This window comes from Pseudochaenichthys georgianus, chromosome 7, assembly GCF_902827115.2.
Source record: "Pseudochaenichthys georgianus chromosome 7, fPseGeo1.2, whole genome shotgun sequence".
Classification (NCBI taxonomy): Eukaryota; Metazoa; Chordata; class Actinopteri; order Perciformes; family Channichthyidae; genus Pseudochaenichthys; species Pseudochaenichthys georgianus.
Genome location: NC_047509.1, coordinates 24,274,035 through 24,295,180, shown reverse-complemented (window position 1 = coordinate 24,295,180; position 21,146 = coordinate 24,274,035).

Below are 21,146 nucleotides of genomic sequence, written 5' to 3'. Positions count from 1 at the left end.
ACGCTTTGCTCCCGCAATGCAGTTCGGCGAATCGTGACGTCACCCCATTCAAAGTGAATGGGCAGAAGCGTTGAAGCGGCAACGCACGCCGCCGTGTGTAGGGGCCGTAAGGGGGTGAAAAGTTAGGACGATTCAAAGGGCCCGTGACTGACAGGGGCCCCAACTATTTTTAGAACATTAAGAAAACATGTTTAAGTAACCTTTCATCAATCATCAATAATTAACATTAATATAACGTCATATTGATGATTTACTCACTAAACTTAAAATTCATTTAACTTATTTTCTTCCAAAAGTTAATTATCCAAAGCATCGAACACCCCCATCAATTTACATGTAATGGTTTGGTCCTGCCTCCAAACGCTGTGCGGCACCACAGTTTCTGGCAGGGAGTGAGAGCATGTGAAGAGGGATGCTAGTACTTACTTGCATACGATGTCTCAACGACTAACAAAGTCAGGCTTTCAACAAAGAAAAAAAGGAGAGAAAGACAAGAGAGAGGGACTAAAGGGCGACAGTATGTCACCCAGTTTTTCAAAAGAAAAAGTGGGTGTGGTCTAGTGTTGTCACGATACCAACATTTTGGTTTCGATACCGATACCAAGTCAAGAATTGCGATTCCGATTCCTTTTCGATACTTTTCTTAAAAAAAGGGAAACAGTCTTAAATGTAATATTGTGCCAGAACCATAACACAAACTTTTAAACGATGAGAACAATAAACAAAATAAATGACAATAATTCGTATTAAATCAAATTAAGCATCATCTCAAACAACTTTCTTGTTTTATAAAATCTAACTTTTTTTTATATTTTATTAACTTGTAATAGTACAGTAATATAAATAATTATTGACATTATATTGCAGATGTTAGCCACATTGGTAAGTTAGCTAAAACGATAGCCATATTAGACAGTTATCATTGCCATTAATTGCCTCGTTTGTCACAAAATAAATTACACTGGTTTGACTTAGATTTGAGGGCATGGGCATCACATTCGCTAACCTGTCTGTCTTTAAATTCTTTAAACAGCTCTGGATTCCGGTCGGCGGGTGCTTAGCCAAGTTTGATGTGTTGGCTCCCTGGGTTTGCAGGGATCTAAAACATTTCTCACAGACAGGCCTCATGGTGTCCGTAGGCTTGCCCTCACTGTCAGAGATATAACTAAAATACTTCCAAATTTCGCTTATGGCGTCTTTTTTGTCAACAAGCCCAGGCGCAGCGCAAGTTGCACTCCCACTTGCAGCCACGCTTCTCGTTTTCTCACAGCTCTGGCAGCTAGCGCGTGGCCGCGTGCACGAGAGAGGGGAGGGACTTAGAACGTGTTTGAGAAGGGCGGGACTGCAGGGCAGGCACGGCTGCAGTGCAGGGAGTGGAAGCAGAGCGCTGAACACACATGGCTCTTATTAAAACGGCGCTTTCTCACCGGAGTACTTTCCCCCGTCATTCTTAAAGTACCGATACTAATGAAACGGAGGAATCGTACCGTTTTTAACGGCAGGGTATCGCGGTACCTTTCAAGTATCGGTACACCGTGCAACACTAGTGTGGTCTATGAGTGGTGGAAATTAGTCTGTTAGCTAAGCTTAGTCCATTGTAAATAATAATTGTAATGTTTTGCTGACATTAAGTACTGTTAATATCTTCACAGAAAATTCAGAGGTTTTTCATTTCCCTCCTCTTTTAGCTGACATTTAATAAATGCAGGTACATTTTTAGCAGCTATTCATACTAAATCAGTTGTCCCTCCCCCTGGTGCCAGGACCAACAGATCCATGTTTAGGCTCTGCAGCCCTGTCCCCTCATAAGGCTTTGCAGTCTTGCCATGCTGTCCATTGAAAGCCAGTTGGCTAGAAAGCTGGACTTCAAGGACTTGATCAGTGACTTTGCCTGTAAGAAGGCTAGGCGCTGGGCTCTTGGTGAGTAAGGCTGAGCAAGGGCTCGTAATAACTGTTAAAGGGCAAGGCTATGGTAACGATATTGGATCACTACACACAAGATGCATGATGAGAAAAAGACTGAGAACAGGTGATAGGCTCTGATTTAGCACCACCAGGCCTTTTCACTTCCATTTCCGTTTTGTTGTCCGTTTACACTTTAATACCCGCTTATTTTGTAGTTGGTATGTATATTTAAAAAAATCTGCTGCTTATGTTATTTTTTTGTTATAGCATTTTATAAATGATAATATTGGTGTTAATGTTCACTTTATTTTCATTTAAGAGGTCATGTATATTTAAGTTATATTTATTTTAGATTTATGAATGTTCCATTCAAAAATGTTATTAAAAAGGCATGTACACCATAAAAGATGACTATTGAGATCTATTGTCAGGAATGTTAGTGTTATATCAAATTGTGAATTATACTGCAGCAGAATGTTGCACGTCTGCACAGTGTTATGTGTTCACCGCTCAGTGTCAGTAAATATTGTGCAGTTAGTATTGGACTACAAGATAGATGCAAGCCTGTACAGGTAGAGTTATTTAAAGCATAAATGAGTCGGTTGGGTTCTGGAGGTGTGGTTAGCATTGTGCTTGGTTGGCGTGGCCTGGGCCTGGTGGTGGGGCCCAATGTGATATATTTTCATGGGGCCCAAAATCCCTGGCGGCACCCCTGCCTACCGGGATACAAACCGGAGGAACCAGGCATGGAGGGAGGTGGCAGAGACAGTGGGGGAAACTGTAGGTTTTCGCCTGTTTGCGGAGTTTATATATATATTGCTCGCATAAAATCCCTGGGGGTTTTTGCTTTGTATGTCGGGGGCGGAAGATTCATGTGATTGGTTGTTGGTCGTGTTGCTTGAATAAAATCCCCAAGCTCCAGACACGCCCAGCTCCAAGCTATTTTTGGAGCTGTAGTGTGGACGCTCCGTTACATTCATAATTTCAGTGGAGGGAGGGGAAGCGGCGCTGTGGAAGAGCAGAGTGGCGAGGGAGAGCTGTCTTCTTCCCTTTACAAGCTTCAAACATGTATTTATCGTGTGATTTTGGAAATAAAAGTTTCATATTCTGAAAGCCAAGAGTAGTGTTACCAATGCCATATCAATCTCATTAGTATGCAGAAAAAGTGACAGGTCGCCCCGCCCCTTTTCGACCGGAAGTCCCACCTTATTTGACCGGAAGTCCCACCTTTTTATTTTTATTTTGAAAACCGGAAGTCCCGCCTCGTTCGACCGGAAGTCCCGCCTCGTTCGACCGGATGTCCCGCCCCCGCTTCCGGCGGATGTCCCGCCCCCGCTTCCGGTTTACAAAATAAAAATAAAAAATAAATTAAAATTTAAAAAATGAGAAAAATAAAATGCCGTTGTTTTCAATCAATTAATATGTCTAGGATATATGTCCCGCCTCCTAACCACTTCCTGTGTGGTTAATCCTGTATACAGTATCGAATGTAACTTACAAATACTTGCAAATAACATGAAATTAATCAAAAGTAAAAGCATCTAAAAACATATATTTAAACCTCTCTGTTTTTGCAAACAGGACATGACAGGACATGAGGGGACATGAGGGGAGAAAACATATGGTGAAGGAGGGGGAACACACACACACACACACACACACACACACACACACACACACACACACACACACACACACACACACACACACACACACACACACACACACACTTTCCCCGCCCCTCACCCCTCTCGCTTTAGGGCTGTCTAAATAAAAAGCCAGCGTCTTTGGTCACTCTTAAATATTTTTCAAGTCGAGAGAAAATGGCCAAGAGACGTCTTGATATGAATTTAATCAGCGAGACACCGGTGACAACTTACAGCCATCCGTTGGGTGCTCCAAATCAAAGTAAAGCATATAAAAAACAGATATTTTAAAAAGTCAGCCTTTTTGCTAAAGGATAAGGGAGGGGGAAAACCCCAAACCCCCTATGGAGAAGCCATAAACCCCCTATGGAGACAAACATGTTGTAAACAGAGGGAGGTAGGTAATATACTTAAATATATATAGAAAGTCAGAGAATATTTATCAGAGGATAACGCATATACATTTGTACAAGTCGACACGGGTGGATTTTGTAAGAAAACAGAGTTTTCGTACTCAGACCGCTGCAACAATTTCAAGCAGATCTCTGCGATATGCAGTCGCTGTCCGAATATAATGATGGCTTTAATTATTTGTTAACAGTCATAAATGTATTTAGAAAAACCTGTGCTCTAACATTAAAAAGAAAAAGAAGGGTAAGGTTACCAAAAGCTTTTGATACAGTTTTAACACACACAGCGAGATCCCTAAAAAGTCACAAACAGAAGCGGGGAAAGAATTCTTTAATAAAGTTTTTCAAAACTTGTTGAAGAAAAGCGGTATACAACATTATATAACCGCCAGTGACATAAAGGCATGTATGGTAGAAAGATTTAACCGTACGCTGAAAACTAAAATGTGGAGGTATTTTACAGCTAAAAACACTCATAGATAGCGTTTTTTATGTATGACAACTTTACAACTGGTAGAAAGTTAAGTACTTTTTCTGAGCAGATTTTCTTTAAGACTGTGACTCTTAACACACCAACCCCCCGAGAGCCAGACATACTCATCCCCTTTTCAACGTATTTTGTTTTTGTCTTTCTCGCTTTTTTTTTTCCATTATATTTTTGAAAAAACTACATAGTGATTGCTAGCAAAAATACAACATGCAACTAATACATTATACAATATTACGACTTTTGGCGATATTTTCAACACAATATACTTGTACCCTTTTTTTTTTTTTGTAGGACTTCAAGATATGTTGCATGTCATGCATAAACACGGTGTCATCTTTCTTGAAACTGACGTGCTGTCCGTTTTACAAACAAGTTATGTTTATGCTTCTTCATCCTCTGAATGTTCCTCCCCCGTCCCTCTTCACAATAACAATCAAGGTGGATCTGTGAAATGAAACACCTCTTCCCAAAGCGTGACTACCCTATTGAGGGCATGCAGTAGGGGCAGTAGGGCAGTAGGGTCTAAATCGATGGGCCAGATATACTAACATGCAGAACATACGGTATGTTTGAAAAAGACTAACCATTTATCCAGTTCAAGCTGTCTTTAAGATGTGACATAGCGCTCTGACTATTTCCCGTAAAATCGTGACAAACTATTACTTGTTCTTACATTTGACCTCTTGCTGCTTGGTTGAAAATGATAGATGAAAAAGAACTTTTTTAAAAAGAGTCAAACCACAAATGTTTTAAGATTGTTACAAAATGTAAAAAATAAAAAAGGTCTGGAGACAAAATTAATTCAGGTGACTCTGGCTTTATTAGGACAACAAACATATAATACAAATGGGTTAGGGGTTAAATATAACCATCGTGGACTTAATAGTCTAACAAAATACTTTTATCTGAATACATTTGTTCTTTTTAAGAGCACTTTTTGAAATTATTTATTTATTATTTCAATGGAACAATCCAGTGTTTGTTAACATTAACGCTTTCTTCTCTTTTTTCTTGTGTTACTAAGATACTTTTAAACACACTTTGGTGTATGCAACACTTGTTCAGATAAACAAGGTTTTTTCTTTTCTGATAAACTTACATATTTTAGTTATTTTATGTTACCAAGATACTTTGAGATACACCCTGATGTACGCAACACTTAACAAAGGGTATAATATGAAGTAGTTGGTAAGGAAGGGGTTTTTCTTTAAGGGTGCAACACTTTAGAACAGGGTAAAATATTCATTAATTTGTATTGAATTGAGTTTTCTTTTTTTTGATTTTCAACATACTATATGACTTTTACATATTTCTGACGTACTATACTTTTTTGACTTTTTTCTGTAGAATCTTGACAAAACTATTACTTGTTCTTAAATGATGACCTATTGCTGGAGATGAGATGAAAAAGCTACAACGCTTAAAGAACTTTTTTCTAAAAACTCTCAATTCTACACTGACTCCCCCCACTCAACGCAATAAGTCCCAACCCACTCAGCAAATCATCTAAAACGAAGGACCCCACCAAGACGACCGTTGAAAACTAGCCATGGATCTGAGAAAAACCAAGTCTGATGTAGCCTACCCTTATTATCACCAGGATAATGGATATGGGCTTAATGACTGGATGGTACAAAGTAGGGGAGAGGATGTTCCCGAAGAAGAGCTCTCCTCTATATGTAATAGTATTGTAAACGAAACATTTAAAGTGGTCCTGGAATCTTCATTTTTCAGAAACATTCTGTAACATTACCGAATAAATTACACTTACTCTTTTTCTTGTGTTACCAAGATACTTTTAGATACAGTTTGGTGTCTGAAAACTGAAACTGGTTGAATATGAAGTACTTTATAAGGAATTTGGATTCTTTTAAAGGCAGATTTGGGCTTTTTTCTCTTGCCAAGATACTTTTAGACACACTTTGAGGGATGCAAAACCTTAAAACTAGAAAATGAAGTACAGTCTGATTAGATTTTTTCTTAAAGACTGTTTCTCTAAAAGGTAAGTTTTTTATTTTAACGCTATTTCAGTGGAAAAATACAGTTTTGTTGACATCAAGGCTTTTTTCTCTTTTTCTTGTGTTACTAAGATACTTTTAAACACACTTTGGTGTATGCAACACTTGTTCAGATAAACAAGGTTTTTTCTTTTCTGATAAACTTACATATTTTAGTTATTTTATGTTACCAAGATACTTTCAGATACACCCTGATGTACGCAACACTTAACAAAGGGTATAATATGAAGTAGTTGGTAAGGAAGGGGTTTTTCTTTAAGGGTGCAAAACTTTAGAACAGGGTAAAATATTCATTAATTTGTATTGAATTGAGTTTTCTTTTTTGATTTTCAACATACTATTTGTACACAATGACTTTTCCATATTTCTGATAAACTATACTTTTGACTTTTTTCCGTAAAATCATGACAAACTATTACTTATTCTTAAATTTCACCTATTGCTGGAGATGAGATGAAAAAGCTACAACGCTTAAAGAACTTTTTTTCTAAAAACTCTCAATTCTATAATTGACTCCCCCATTTAACGCAATGAGCCCCACCCTCCACTCAACAAATCATCTAAAATGAAGGACCTCGCTAAGACGATCGTTGTAAACTAGCCATGGAGCAGAGAAAAGCCAAGACTACCCCCGCGAGTTGCAGTCAGGAACAGAGTCCACCAGCAACACCACCATGTGGGAAACCCGAATCTTGCAGTACTACTGCTGCTGATGCTACTCCTCGGGTCAAGATGTCTCAGTTTAGGGACACAGTGAAATCGGAGTTGTTTCATATTCTGGAGATGGTGATGTATCGGTACAGAAAAGAAATCTGCAAAGAATGCCGACGCAGTAACCCCGACCAGAGGCAACACGATTGTCGGAATGACATGCCCGATTTCTTCTATTACATATAGAGGAGAGCTCTTCTTCGGGAACATCCTCTCCCCTACTTTGTACCATCCAGTCATTAAGCCCATATCCATTATCCTGGTGATAATAAGGGTAGGCTACATCAGACTTGGTTTTTCTCAGATCCATGGCTAGTTTTCAACGGTCGTCTTGGTGGGGTCCTTCGTTTTAGATGATTTGCTGAGTGGGTTGGGACTTATTGCGTTGAGTGGGGGGAGTCAGTGTAGAATTGAGAGTTTTTAGAAAAAAGTTCTTTAAGCGTTGTAGCTTTTTCATCTCATCTCCAGCAATAGGTCATCATTTAAGAACAAGTAATAGTTTTGTCAAGATTCTACAGAAAAAAGTCAAAAAAGTATAGTACGTCAGAAATATGTAAAAGTCATATAGTATGTTGAAAATCAAAAAAAAGAAAACTCAATTCAATACAAATTAATGAATATTTTACCCTGTTCTAAAGTTTTGCACCCTTAAAGAAAAACCCCTTCCTTACCAACTACTTCATATTATACCCTTTGTTAAGTGTTGCGTACATCAGGGTGTATCTCAAAGTATCTTGGTAACATAAAATAACTAAAATATGTAAGTTTATCAGAAAAGAAAAAACCTTGTTTATCTGAACAAGTGTTGCATACACCAAAGTGTGTTTAAAAGTATCTTAGTAACACAAGAAAAAAGAGAAGAAAGCGTTAATGTTAACAAACACTGGATTGTTCCATTGAAATAATAAATAAATAATTTCAAAAAGTGCTCTTAAAAAGAACAAATGTATTCAGATAAAAGTATTTTGTTAGACTATTAAGTCCACGATGGTTATATTTAACCCCTAACCCATTTGTATTATATGTTTGTTGTCCTAATAAAGCCAGAGTCACCTGAATTAATTTTGTCTCCAGACCTTTTTTATTTTTTACATTTTGTAACAATCTTAAAACATTTGTGGTTTGACTCTTTTTAAAAAGTTCTTTTTCATCTATCATTTTCAACCAAGCAGCAAGAGGTCAAATGTAAGAACAAGTAATAGTTTGTCACGATTTTACGGGAAATAGTCAGAGCGCTATGTCACATCTTAAAGACAGCTTGAACTGGATAAATGGTTAGTCTTTTTCAAACATACCGTATGTTCTGCATGTTAGTATATCTGGCCCATCGATTTAGACCCTACTGCCCTACTGCCCCTACTGCATGCCCTCAATAGGGTAGTCACGCTTTGGGAAGAGGTGTTTCATTTTACAGATCCACCTTGATTGTTATTGTGAAGAGGGACGGGGGAGGAACATTCAGAGGATGAAGAAGCATAAACATAACTTGTTTGTAAAACGGACAGCACGTCAGTTTCAAGAAAGATGACACCGTGTTTATGCATGACATGCAACATATCTTGAAGTCCTACAAAAAAAAAAAAAGGGTACAAGTATATTGTGTTGAAAATATCGCCAAAAGTCGTAATATTGTATAATGTATTAGTTGCATGTTGTATTTTTGCTAGCAATCACTATGTAGTTTTTTCAAAAATATAATGGAAAAAAAAAAGCGAGAAAGACAAAAACAAAATACGTTGAAAAGGGGATGAGTATGTCTGGCTCTCGGGGGGTTGGTGTGTTAAGAGTCACAGTCTTAAAGAAAATCTGCTCAGAAAAAGTACTTAACTTTCTACCAGTTGTAAAGTTGTCATACATAAAAAACGCTATCTATGAGTGTTTTTAGCTGTAAAATACCTCCACATTTTAGTTTTCAGCGTACGGTTAAATCTTTCTACCATACATGCCTTTATGTCACTGGCGGTTATATAATGTTGTATACCGCTTTTCTTCAACAAGTTTTGAAAAACTTTATTAAAGAATTCTTTCCCCGCTTCTGTTTGTGACTTTTTAGGGATCTCGCTGTGTGTGTTAAAACTGTATCAAAAGCTTTTGGTAACCTTACCCTTCTTTTTCTTTTTAATGTTAGAGCACAGGTTTTTCTAAATACATTTATGACTGTTAACAAATAATTAAAGCCATCATTATATTCGGACAGCGACTGCATATCGCAGAGATCTGCTTGAAATTGTTGCAGCGGTCTGAGTACGAAAACTCTGTTTTCTTACAAAATCCACCCGTGTCGACTTGTACAAATGTATATGCGTTATCCTCTGATAAATATTCTCTGACTTTCTATATATATTTAAGTATATTACCTACCTCCCTCTGTTTACAACATGTTTGTCTCCATAGGGGGTTTATGGCTTCTCCATAGGGGGTTTGGGGTTTTCCCCCTCCCTTATCCTTTAGCAAAAAGGCTGACTTTTTAAAATATCTGTTTTTTATATGCTTTACTTTGATTTGGAGCACCCAACGGATGGCTGTAAGTTGTCACCGGTGTCTCGCTGATTAAATTCATATCAAGACGTCTCTTGGCCATTTTCTCTCGACTTGAACAATATTTAAGAGTGACCAAAGACGCTGGCTTTTTATTTAGACAGCCCTAAAGCGAGAGGGGTGAGGGGCGGGGAAAGTGTGTGTGTGTGTGTGTGTGTTCCCCCTCCTTCACCATATGTTTTCTCCCCTCATGTCCCCTCATGTCCTGTCATGTCCTGTTTGCAAAAACAGAGAGGTTTAAATATATGTTTTTAGATGCTTTTACTTTTGATTAATTTCATGTTATTTGCAAGTATTTGTAAGTTACATTCGATACTGTATACAGGATTAACCACACAGGAAGTGGTTAGGAGGCGGGACATATATCCTAGACATATTAATTGATTGAAAACAACGGCATTTTATTTTTCTCATTTTTTAAATTTAAATTTATTTTTTATTTTATTTTGTAAACCGGAAGCGGGGGCGGGACATCCGCCGGAAGCGGGGGCGGGACATCTGGTCGAACGAGGCGGGACTTCCGGTCGAACGAGGCGGGACTTCCGGTTTTCAAAATAAAAAGGCGGGACTTCCGGTCAAATAAGGCGGGACTTCCGGTCGAAAAGGGGCGGGGCGACCTGTCACTTTTTCTGCATACTAATGAGATTGATATGGCATTGGTAACACTACTGCCAAGACTTTGTTTATTTAAAATAAAAAATAAACACCCGAAATAAAAAATAAAACAATTTGAATTGTTTTTTTGTTTGTTTTTTTGGCTCATGATAGGCCCCCAATCTCCGTAGGCCCCTGGGCTTCAGCCCAGGTCAGCCCATGCATTAAGGCGGCCCTGCCCACACGGCAATAAAGTCATTTCGCTGCTCATTTTCGCATAAAGGCAACTGAAGGAGAACCACTGAAGCATGACGGGAATTGATTTGCTGTATGCTGTTAGGAGATTTGGTAGACAACTTGTCCACTTTCTTAAATCTCCTCGCGTTCCTACACGAGCCATTATCTTACAGGAAGGAAACCCAGAACCTACAAGTAACCGTTTAACAATAATCCACTTTAATGGTAATATACAATGCAATACAATCAAGTACAATCAATACAGTACAAATTACATACAGTTCTGTGGGATCCCACATTTACCTGATACTCACGTGAGCCAGCCAGCCAGCCAGCCAGCCAGCCAGCCAGCCAGCCAGAGGAGAAAGAGACCGAACACAGCGGGGTTTCTGTCTATATCCCTCGCTGACCCAAGGAGGAGTTATCTGCGCCTCCCTTCCAGACCAGTGATTGGCTGCCCAAATTATCATCAACACCCCACATCTTAAGTCCCCAATCCCAGTGGCTCAGCTTCCTTATCACAGGGATCTGAGATGACTATGTCAACTCCACACCTTCCCCCTCTTCCTTTGTCCTCACAAAACCACATGTTAGCAGGCCCAAAACCAGCCCAGTTTTCTACACAAATCATTTTCCCTTTTTAAGCATCTTGATAGTTTACTAACCTGAATACATACAAATATTTCTTTACAATTCCCTCTTTTGCACTCTTAAAAAAGAGAGTGCAATTTACACAAGGCACTTGCAAAAAACTGCATCCTTGTCTGCTGAGTCTCCATACTTTTTATTCTCAGTGTCCACAGTGAAGGGCACTCCGTCCAGGCTCTCGTTGCAGATGACGCAGCGGAAGCAACCGGGGCGGTAAGACTTCCCCAGGGCCTGCCGGCCTGCATGTCCATGATTAGATGTCCACCTGCGTGGCACTTGTCTGCAGACTGCTGGAACCCAGAGTACAGAAAGTCCTCTTCACAGAAAACCCTTCCTGCGTCATAGTAGAACGCCTTCCCTCTCAGCCTTCGACTACAGGCGCTGCAGGTGAAGCAGCTGTCATGGTAGAGGCTGCCCATAGCTTGGCAGGCCTGGCTGGCTCCATACACCGTCTTGTTGCACTTAACCCACACTCCTGTTTCAGCGGAGAGTGGAGTCCCCTGTGCCGTCCTGGCTTGCCGTGTCTTTGTCCCCTCTGATCTGCTGACGGCGGCTTCTGAGTCGATGCTGAATAGATGTCCTCCCAATCTTCCTTCTCCGGTCCGATGATGATGCCTCCCAGTCGACCTCCATGATGAGAGCCCGATCTGTCCTGATGTCGTCTAGGGTCCTCGCAGGTGTTTTCCCCCGCCGCACACTGGCTCCGCACATTGGTACCAGTTGTCCCCCTTTCCTTGTAGGCGGACGGCACGGGATGTCCTCTGGGTCACTCGGTCGGGGCTGGAGAGCCTGGGGTTGACAGTCAGCCTCCTGCGTCTCGGGTCCCTCTTTCGGCGTCCGCAACCTGTGTGGAGAAATCTGATACAAATCCCTCAAGCCTACGCTCCGGGCTCTGGGGCCCTCGGCTGTTTAACCCACCAGTGCGTGGCAACTTGGAGCCTGTTGGTGGGGTGTCTTAAAACAACAGACGTGTGTGCACAGGTTTTCTAAATTAATTGTGCTGCTTCAGAATCTTGGACTGTGCCCACTAAATAAGAACCCCAACATCTTTAGGTAAACTAAATAACATATTTCAATAGCTCTGAATTTCTGACAAGCATCTGTATTTATTTTTAAATGAAATCCCTGAGATCCCATTAAAAATCTAAAAATATGATTTGAACTGCTAATGTTTCTGGTAAAGAAACACACTAATCTTATGGATTCAAAAACAACCAAAATCACAATACTAACAAAGTGAATGGCTTCCTGGTGATACTGCTTCTACCCGTCAGTGCTTAGATATTATCCCACTGAAAAAATGAATACAGAATTCCCACCAACTGTCATCAAATGTCTTTCTAAATGTAGATGAAATGTATATCCCCATAATGACCTAAACAATAAAGTCTATGGCTTTTACTTCTTTACCAGGCTAGTTACATGATGTTGTCCAAATCACATTGTGTCTCATTACATTACTATGTTTTAGCTTAACTGTAAATATGTTCTTTCTACATTTCAAACCTCCGTTACTTTAATACCTGTTGAAACATTAGTTGACACATTACTCACCGGTCAGCCTCTCCAGTATTCCATTCTGGACTTACATCTCTCTGGTAGCCCCTTGGCCACTGATTCTCTACCTGTGCTACCTGCTATAACTCAATCAATACTAGAGACATGTCAACATTCACCAAACAGCCTCTTATCCCCAAATATGGAGCAGGTCAATTCTAAAACTGTCAATCAATGGTCAGATTGAACAATGGAGTTGGGCAGCAGGTTCCTTTCAGTCCCTAAATGAAAAATGTACATTGTAAAGTTTACACTCCCCCTTTTTTACACATTCTCTCATGTGTAAACAAAAACCTGTATGGGAAGAAAACCTTCAGGTCATAATGGATTATAAGACAATACCAAACATTTTTCCCAGTAAACACTTGAGAGTGTTTCTCTCCATCATTCAGTCCTAAAAGAAACAGAATTCCAAATTGCCTAGTTTGAGTTTCACATTCTGCAAACAGCCACCTCCTGTGGGAGTGAAACATCATCAACCAGATTAGATACGGTTTCCCCTTTTGTGCAATGTTAGGAAAGCTCTCATTTCACACATTATTATCACACAAAAATAATGTGTTAGTCCAAAACATGCTTGATTAGTCATCGTTTCAAATCACGCAGTTGCACTGATCAGGTGCAGACATACACACACTCACACTCACACTGTCAGGTTGTAAAGTCAGGTTTGGTCAGGTTCACCGCAGAGTCAGTCATTGACAGTGCCTTCCCAAGTTACCCTGTCGGTCAGTTGCTCTGCTGCTCTGCAGAGACTTTGATGTTCCAGCACAGGCCAGCATCCTCCGTCTATACAAATCTGTATATATGGAGCGCCATCACTTATTAATTCACAATTACAACTATAATGTTCAAGATATCTCCAACCCCTCCTTGCTGTTTCCCACATTCCCTGAAAAGTGTCTAGCCAAAAAAATGTCACTTCTTTATTGTACTATTACTATTACTGCAATTCATTTACACCTAATTAGTATTAAAATGACTAATAGATCTATTTCAGAAACATGTGTACCTCACTATCTTGTGTCAAAACATTACTAGGATCTGTAAAGCTCTGCTATTTATTCCATAACTCATTCTATCAATTTATCTTCAATTCTGGTGCACTTAAAGAACAATGTTACCCTCTTTCACAGTGCGTGGAACTCTGGGTGTCTGAACATGAAACCAGTACCTCAAATTGAAATACTATATTTTGTTTAGAACCAGCTTTCCCTTCAACATGACCTATATAAATAAATATTTATCTGATCTTATAGAGCTGTTACTAAAACTCTCCCTTTGAACTGATCAATACTGTAACAAATTAAAACACTACCAAATTCACACACGAATAAAAAATCCAGTGCATACTTCCTTCATGCCCCCCCCCTTTTTTTGTATCAGTGTGTATTAGACTGATTTTTCACTTGCCTTTAATAGTTCCCCTCTTTTCCGCTATTTTTATTTACCAATTGACTAATTTATGGTCCATACATCTTCTTATCTTCACTTATTTATCAAGTCAATTCAAGTTCTTTACAATACATTAGTAGATACCTTGTGGAGTCTTCACAATAACTAATCCCCTCTAGGATATGAAATCCATTCATCTTCAAGCAGATACTATGTCCTTATTTATGTTTTGTTCACGATAACAATGGTATAACAACCACATGTCATCCATTCTGGTCCACCTAAAAACCAATGTTAAACTCTTTAGCAGTGTGTGGAACCCTGGATGTCCGAACATGCAACCATTCCTCCCTCCTTTATCAAGGATTTAAAAACAGTAGTCATTTCATATTTCCCATGGTAATAACTATGCTACAATGGTGAAATCAATTATTTAGATTGGAATACTATATCTGGCTTGGCACCAGCTCTCCCTTTAACATTATTCAAACAGATAAAGATTTGTCTTATAGAGTGGTTCCCAAAACTATCCCACTACTTTATTCACACGTGAATAAAAATGTCAAAGAATATTCTGTTAACCTGATGAAAAGATTGAAGAATATGGTTGTACTTGTCATGTGGCCCCCTTTAACCCTCAGTGTGTTCTCATTTTACTCTAATAGTTTACTGCTATTTTTAATTTAATAAATCTTTCTGTCTTTACGTATTTATGCTTTAAATGTGCGTTTTGTGAATAAGTGTGTTTATGTGTAAACTCACTCATTCCCGTTTTCCTTTTCTCCTCCTCTGGTTTTCTCAAGCCGTGACCCCGGCCTCCTCACTTCTAATTGACCATGCCAACTCCTCTGATTCTGTGTTCTCTTCAGTCCCTCAGCTGTAACTTCATCCGCTGTCAGCCATTGGCCCAGTTACCTCTGCATGCCCCATCTTGCACTGCTTTGCATTTTATCCCCTCCTTTACAGTCTCTCTGCTGTTTTTATGGGGGGCAGATTCTGCTCTCATGTCCCACACTTTGCTCTTGTGCTCAGCTTGGAACTTCATGGTCCCGTCTGAGGGACTGATGAGCGTAGATTTCTGCCCGTCAGCATGCTGTCTGGTTCTGGATGTCACAGGCGGAGATAGTTCTGGCTGCAGTCTTGTTGTTGTCGTTTCAGCTCTGGTTCTCTGTCTGTTCGATGGAGAAGGAGGAGTTTCCTGTTGGGTTAGGTCTTTTGTCTGCTTGGAGGGTCGGGACCGTAGCCTTTTCTAACTCAGAGGGGGAGTCCAGGTCTCGGGACGCATTACCTATAAAAAATCTAGCACACTGAGGTTAAATAAATCCAACCCTTTCCACTCTGACTCTTTGTAATCATACTATCTGTCTTAATTGTTAAATGCCATCTAAACAACCTAATTGATGTCTACAAATGATATTACAAAAACCCACTCTAAAAATTGTTTCATCCATTGCTACATATGTACCCAACATATTGGCAAATTGACAATCGTTCCAATGCATTAACTATAGTCGTGAAAGAGACAAGGAGGGGGAAGGCGTGTGGAAGCAAGCAATGAACTGAAAATGCCACCAATCCTGTTTTAACGTGATGGCGCACATTGAAAACCTAAACGCCTTGTCATAACTGACAAGCGTTAAAAAACCTTTCTGCTTATCCCTTAGGCCACTATTTTTGTCTTATTCTGAACTGTTTTCCGGGCTATATCCAGCTGCGTTCGCAGTAACTGCACCCTCAAGTCCTCTTCCTCAGTTCTACTTTCTGCATGTTGTTTGTTAATTTTACACATATGATGGGCTAAATGACGTTCCCACGTCTGTGTGTTTAACTGATCTATCTCTGGATTGTCCTCCATCAGACTTTTAATTTCTTTCGGTACCGCTGCAAGCACTGCCCTACGAAACATTTGTATATGTTGGTCATTACTATCTGGACTGCAGTCAGTTGCCACTGTGTATTGTTGGCGTGACCTGAGCAACATGGTTGCCGCAGCCTCTCCAGGTGCAAATGTAAATGACAGCGCCCCGTACCCCCCCCCTGTCTGTGGGAAATGCTCTCTCATTGCTTTGCCCAGCAGGCTGTGAACATTGTTAAAGGAAATAGGCACGTCATCTTTCATTGTTGATGTTCCTGATCTATCCTCAACTCTTTCCACCTCATAATAGGAAGTCTGTTGTGCCAGTATTCTCCTGAAATCTCCCAGACAGATAGTCTGTCCTACAGCCATGTCTGCAAACCTTCGCATCCAATGTCTTCCTCCCTCAGTAGGCAACGGTATTTTATCGATCAGCGCATGTATGTCCCCTAGTGTGAAAGGATGATAAGCCGTTTTCCCGCTTTGCACGGCCACTAAAGGCGCTTGTAATACTGGAGCAATAAAAGCATGTTCGGTGGGGTCTTCTGGGGTGTGTTGAGACCTCAATCTGTTACGGGGCATTGAAAGGACCTGACCTACTCCCAGTCGTTCACTGATTGTTCCTGTCAGAGATATCAGCTTAACTTTGCATCTCGCCCCCCTGCTGTCTTCCTCACTTTCATGTCCTGTTTGTTCCTGCTGAAAGGTGTCCTGACAGCTGTCTTTATGACCCTGGCCTCCTGCTCCATTGTAAAACCCCTCAGTTTTATGACCTGCTGTTTCCCTATCTCTTTTATGGCCAGCTGACCTTCCCCCACTTCTGTGGTCTGCTGTCTCTTCCTCACTTTCATGTCCCGACGCCCCCCCCCCCAGCGCCTGGGTAATAAGACGTCGATGTTTGGCGTGATCTGTTCTGAAAAGGATCACCTTTCTCCCCCTCCTCAACGCGCCTGAGTACTCCTGCGTGCTGGTCTCTCCTTTCCCTAATTTCCTCTCTATCTTCTCCCGAACCCTCATATACGCTTCGTTCCTGTCCCCTGACTTCCTCCTTACGTCTATCTTGAATCTGTTGTTCATAGCACCGTTTTTCTCGTATTTCCCTCTCATCTAGGAGGTCAGTTACGTATTTTATTTCTCCCTGTGTAGCGCCTGAGTGGCTCTTTGTAAGATCTGTTAGAAGGGAAGTCAATTGTTCTGAGGTGAGCTCCCTATCAGGTTGACTGTCCCCTCTCGGGGGAACCACCCCCTGTCCTGTGTTAAAACTAGGCCTCCGCGTGGTGTGTGCGCTGTGTAGTCCGTCTAACGGGGAGGAAACTTGTGTTTCTGTAACATGTACTCTTTTCTTTGGAGTAGGGACGCCCCTTAACGGACTCAACGCTACCGTGCCCACCATCCTATAATTCCCCCCGCTTATGGCAGTCTCCTCTCCTTCCGTGTCCGATACATCTGTTACTGTCATTTGCAATTTATTTGCGCTTTCGTCGGGTAGAGAATAAGGGGGAGGGGGCTGTGTAATCAGAGTACCTAAATTCGGGTAAAGGAGAGAGGAGCGGGTGGGAATTGCTGGGTTTTGTATGGGCCCCGTTTGAGATTTGTGTTCTGAGTTAGAGACACCCTTATTTTGCATTGTTGTATAATATTCGACCCGTTCCGCTATATAGGCAAAAATGTCACCATCTGTAGGCACCTTCGTGTCTTTATCTTCATGTGTTTCTATGGGGCTTTGGATTGCCATTGCACCCGGGAGATTTTCGTCTGTGACGGGAGGAACATAAATCCCAATCATTGCCAGGGCAGCATTGTGACAAATCCTCCTCAATCTATCTAGTTCTTGTATTTGTTTGTTCCATTTGCTACGGGCAAACCATCTGGGCTTCTGTTCGTTTAGGTGTGCAAGTTGCTTTACAATCTGTCTTTCATATAGATTCAATGCTGTGCCCAAATTACCGACGGTGTCATCTTCCTCCACTCTATTCTCTGTTATCATCTTATCGTGTAGGAAACGGAGATCATTACAAGCCTTTTCCTTAGCTCCCTGTTTGATTCCACTCAAAATCGATCTCTTAATCTGTTCCCATTGCTCCCTGTAACTCCCTGGAATTTCAGAATTGTCTATACTTTTCTGATGTTCCATTTTGACTTCGTTTTTTTATCTGACCTAATTAAATATGTGTTCACTTGTATTAATATACTAGGCTATTGTCGTCGCTACTATTAACGTGGTTCCCTTCTTCAATACCGAGCAGCAATGTACTTTGGTGAACTTGTAAGGGTGTTACCCCCTTTCAGCCACTAGATGGCAGCAGCCGACCACAAATGAGCTTCACTCTTCTGAGTGCTTTGGTCGCAGAAGTATTTCAGGTAAAAATCACACAGATTTATTCCCCGTACATTTTGTCCGGCTTTGTAATGTGGTGTTTATTTCAACAGGCAGACCAAAACCACGGACGGTGCTTCAACACGCATAAGGAATGTGACCGCCCCATGGAGCTTAAACGCCCAGGTTTCAGCGAGCCCTTTACCACACGTTTGCTTTTCAAATCAATGTTTACAGACAAGGGGAAACGAGAGCCGATCTCGTCACAATGTCGGTGACGTTAGCGTTCTCTCCCCAGGATTTAACAGAATAGCAGTCCAACTGACACTTTCGCTTATTTGGTCTCAGACTGCTATTTTACCCCCAGTTATAAACGGCGAATCGATCTTAAATATCGACCATCCAGGTTCCGTCGTCTGGGACTTACACCCAAAACTCACGAACTGCACCGCTCCTACGTCACTTCAGGACTAAAATACCTGAGATCCACGCAAACTGCCTTTATTTATCGTCACGCAGGACTCTCTATACCTTGCGATCAACGTTCACGTGTTATATATAACTTTCCTAACATGGTACAATATGCATCGTATATTCCATTTAAACCTTTTGTTTTAAAAAATCAAAAAACACCGTAAAACGCCTACAGACAATCCTAATGTTTTAGATATAGCCAATCACAGACATTTGATTTTCATAACAGGTGTCCGTGGTACCTTTCGTGTTGTCGTTGCAGGGCCCTGCCGATTGTCTGAGGTGTTTGAAAGCGTTTGTTCCCGACCCAGTCTGGCCGTCAGAATCCTTCCACAGCCCTGTCTACTTGGAAACGTCGGAGATCACCATTTGTTAGGAGATTTGGTAGACAACTTGTCCACTTTCTTAAATCTCCTCGCGTTCCTACAAGCCGTTATCTTACAGGAAGGAAACCCAGAACCTACAAGTAACCGTTTAACAATAATCCACTTTAATGGTAATATGCAATGCAATACAATCAAGTACAATCAATACAGTACAAATTACATACAGTTCTGTGGGATCCCACATTTACCTGATACTCACGTGAGCCAGCCAGCCAGCCAGCCAGCCAGCCAGCCAGCCAGCCAGAGAAGAAAGAGACCGAACACAGCGGGGTTTCTGTCTATATCCCTCGCTGACCCAAGGAGGAGTTATCTGCGCCTCCCTTCCAGACCAGTGATTGGCTGCCCAAATTATCATCAACACCCCACATCTTAAGTCCCCAATCCCAGTGGCTCAGCTTCCTTATCACAGGGATCTGAGATGACTATGTCAACTCCACACCTTCCCCCTCTTCCTTTGTCCTCACAAAACCACAGGTTAGCAGGCCCAAAACCAGCCCAGTTTTCTACACAAATCATTTTCCCTTTTTAAGCATCTTGATAGTTTACTAACCTGAATACATACAAATATTTCTTTACAATGCATATTTGCATTTGAACTGAACACTTGTGCATGAAAGCCAAAGAGGGCGTTCGGCACAGAAGGTTCCTATGAGTCACCATCATTGCAATACATCACCCACTTAGCCTTCATTCATTCAACACGCCTCTCGCTATGCAGGGAAGAGTAGGCCTATGTATTTGACCATTTTACTTAAAATATACCTACTTCTGAATGTTAAACATATCAGGAGTTAAAGGTTGTTATGTTGACTAATGAGCTCTTCTCTAGCACAATGGAACAGAGAGTGGACGTTAAATACAACAACTGATCTCACTATAATGTAGTCTTTCAATTATGTCAAAGCAAGACGAGAGTTTAACAGTAGCGTGGCGTGGGAAAAAAATTAGGGGAAGCCAATACGTCCTTTGTTTTGGGTCGGGGGTGTGGTGGTCAATGTAATAACGTAACCAGATGAGTGATTAGGCCTACAGCACCCGGAATCATTTTACACACATTTGTATCATACAGATGCAGGACTAACTTACACACGCCTGTTATCTAACCCAGAGGTTCCCAAACTCTGCCATGCCAAGGACCTCCATATAGCATTATCCTCTGGCGGGGACCCCCCTGTTGCCATTTTTTTTAAATTACTTTATGATGGAAAATATGACAAATTAATCATACAGCTTAATACCTTTTCTTAATATATATTTGTATTAATAATTAATAATCAGTTATTCTTCTAAAATAAAATGTATTTATCTTTTGTTTGTCATTCATTACATTCATTGTGTGTTCTGTTATACACATTCTTAACACAATGTTATACAGTAATATCAACAGTAAACATATTTTTAAAGCATTTTTAAAGTGATTTCTGTCTTTATAATATTATATAATTTTGAACAGTAATATGAACAATTAACATATATTTTTTGCATTTTTGAAAGCTATTTATACCTTTTTAATATTATATATAATATTCAATAGTAATATTAACAATAAACATATTTATATTCATATATATAAACAACAGTCCTTGTCATTTCACTATGTGTGTCTCTTTGTGTATACCTGTTCCCTCACTAGTGGGAGGGGTGGGCTTGGTGGTTCCGACACAGTTTATCGGTTTTAGGTTTGTCTCTGTGCTTTGTTTTCAATACCTTCAATGTAGAAAAGCCAGATTCGCATGTCTCGTATGTGGTGGCAAATGGAAGAAAGGATTTGAGAGCCCTCTCAGCCAGTGCGGGATAGCCTTTTTTGACTGAGGGACTGAAACAGTATGCAAGTTTCCGGAGCCATGAGGCATCTGAAAAAACGGCCAGCCAGTTGATGATTTTCAGAAGAGAGGAATTCACTGATATCCCTTCGCAGTTCAAAAACACGATTCAGCACCGCCCCCACGGGAAAGCCAGCCAGTT